This window comes from Myotis lucifugus, unplaced genomic scaffold, assembly GCF_000147115.1.
Source record: "Myotis lucifugus unplaced genomic scaffold, Myoluc2.0 scaffold_49, whole genome shotgun sequence".
NCBI lineage: Eukaryota > Metazoa > Chordata > Mammalia > Chiroptera > Vespertilionidae > Myotis > Myotis lucifugus.
In genome coordinates, this window is record NW_005871097.1 from 7,234,577 (window position 1) to 7,237,296 (window position 2,720).

A 2,720-nucleotide genomic window follows, 5' to 3' on the forward strand; every position below is an offset into this window, starting at 1 on the left:
GGCTGCCTCCTGCACGCCCCCTACTGGGGATCGAGTCTAAAACCCAAGCATGCGCCCTTGACCGGAATCAAACCCGGGACCCTTCAGTCGGCAGGCCGACGCTCTATCCACTCAGCCACACCGGTCAGGGCGAAAATGTGCGTTTCTAACCAGCTTCAGGGCACTGCTGATGCTGCCCACAGTCCCCACCTCGCGTGGCGCCGGCCTGGCCTGCATTCCTCCATCCTCCGCCAGGGAGCGCCCAGCCCCTCGCCAGCACAGCCATCCCCAGAGGGAGGGCTCCATCTCAGGGGACGAGATGGGATGCACGGGGTGTGATAAGTGCAAATGTGTTCCTGGGGGGAGCTTTTCTCCTCCTGGAGTGTCTAGGACGAGAGGAAACGCAAAAAAACAGGGCCCTTAAAATGCACCCCTTTGAGCTTGGAGTGACTGCCTGCTTCAATGCCTATCCGCCCTGGGGGATGGGCGAAGGCAGGCGTTGGCTGGACAGCTGCCAGTTTCCTGCCTTTCCCAGATGCCAATTGGGCTCTGGGGAAGGCAGATTAGGTCTCGCTCCCCGGGGACGCACACGGCAGCAGCTGAGATAAAGTTGAGGAGCAGGCTGCCCTGATAAATATGACTTCCCCGGAAAGCGCCGGCTGCGATTTAAGCTCCGATGTTGACATCCCCAAAAGGGTCGATTTTGCAGCATCAAGAAATAGCAGCAGCCCTAACCAGTTTGGCTCAGCGGATAGAGCGTCGGCCTGCGGACTGAAAGGTCCCAGGTTCGATTCCGGTCAAGGGCATGTACCTTGGTTGCGGGCACATCCCCAGTAGGGGGTGTGCAGGAGGCAGCTGATCGATGTTTCTCTCTCATCGATGTTTCTAACTTTCTATCCCTCTCCCTTCCTCTCTGTAAAAAAACCAATAAAATATATTTAAAAAAGAAAACAAATAGCAGCAGCCAGCTTGGCCTGTGTTCCCTCCAAGCTCCCCTGCAGGGAAAGGCCTCTCCTGGGGCCCAGGTCCACCAGGATCAGTGACCAGTGGCTCTAGGATTCATGAAGGCAGGGCTGGCTCACCCACTAGGCACAGGAGGCTCAGGGCTTAGGCCCAATCTTGTGAGCATCCTAAGCGCCACTGACTTAGACACTTTAAAAGGGGGAATTTGATGGTTTGTGAATTATATCTCATTTTTTAAAAAATATATATAGTTTATTGATTTTTTTACGGAGAGGAAGGGAGAGGGATAGAGAGTCAGAAACATCGATGAGAGAGAAACATCGATCAGCTGCCTCCTGCACACCTCCTACTGGGGATGTGCCGGCAACCAAGGTACATGCCCTTGATGGGAATCGAACCTGGGACCCTTCCATCTGCAGGCCAACGCTCTATCCACTAAGCCAAACCAGTTAGGGCTATATCTCAATTTTTGAAAACGATGTTTTCATTGGCTTTAGAGAGAAAGGGATAGAGAGAAACATCCGTGAGAGAGAAACATTGATGGGCTGCCTCCTGCACACCCCCTACTGGGGATTGAGATAGCAAACCAGGCATGTGCCCTGAGTGGGAATCAAACCATGACCTCATGGTTCATAAGTCAATGCTCAACCACTGAGCCACACCAGCCAGGCTGTATTTCAATTTTTAAAAAGAAATGCAATAGCCTTCTAATGGTTATATACCTAAAAAAGAAAAAAAAAGAATTGAGCACCTTTCTAGAAGCCTAAAAGTTGAATGTGACATTCTCTTAGCCATCAGGCAACACAGGCAAGTGGAGAATCCCCAGATTGTTTTTATTTTTAAATTTTTAAATATATTTTAATTGATTTCAGAGAAGAGAGAGGGAGGGAGAGATAGAAACATCAATGATGAGAGAGAATCATGGATCGGCTGCCTCCTGCACGCCCCCTACTGGGGAATCAAGCCCACAACCCAGGCTTGTGCTCTTGACCGGGAATCTAACCGTGACCTCCCGTTTCCTAGGTCAATGCTCAACCACTGAGCCACACCAGCCGGGCAGAGAATCCCCAGATGCTGTGCAGCCGCAGCCCACCCACTCTGTTGGGCCTCGGGGTCAGGGTGAGTGTGACACACCCCCTTCAAGCAACGGGTCTCCAGCCATTAAACAGCCTGCCTGATGACCATACCTGTGTCTGCAAAGCTACGTTAGAGCTCTTCTCCAGCGAGTGCCAGACAAAAGCCCCTTAACCCACTTTTCAAAAACAAACCAAAAACCCACTTCTCTGGGCAGTAAATCCTAGGCTGGGATAATAAAGAAAACTCACACTAGACCAGTGGTCGGCAAACCGCGGCTCGCGAGCCACATGTGGCTCTTTGGCCCCTTGAGTGGGGCTCTTCCACAAAATACCGACTTCTGCGCATGGGCCACGAAGTTTCAATCGCACTGTACGTGCCGCGCCCGCACGTGGTATTTTGTGGAAGGGCCACACTCAAGGGGCCAAAGAGCCACATGTGGTTCGGGGGCGGGGTTTCGCCCCCCCCCGCCCTCGGACCAATCTTACCCCCTTAGGGCCACAAGGGGAACCTTTTTTAAAAAAAATTTTTTTTTTTTTTTTTTCAAAAACAAAAACCAATGGTGTATACACCCCAGGGAAAAAAATTCACAGAGTCCAAGATCGCATGGTGGCTTGGCCACTCCCACCCCACCCCTCAGGGGTTGGGGGGGGGGTGCCCCCCTGTACCCCAAAACCGCCTTTGAGGACGCAGGAAGCACCAGG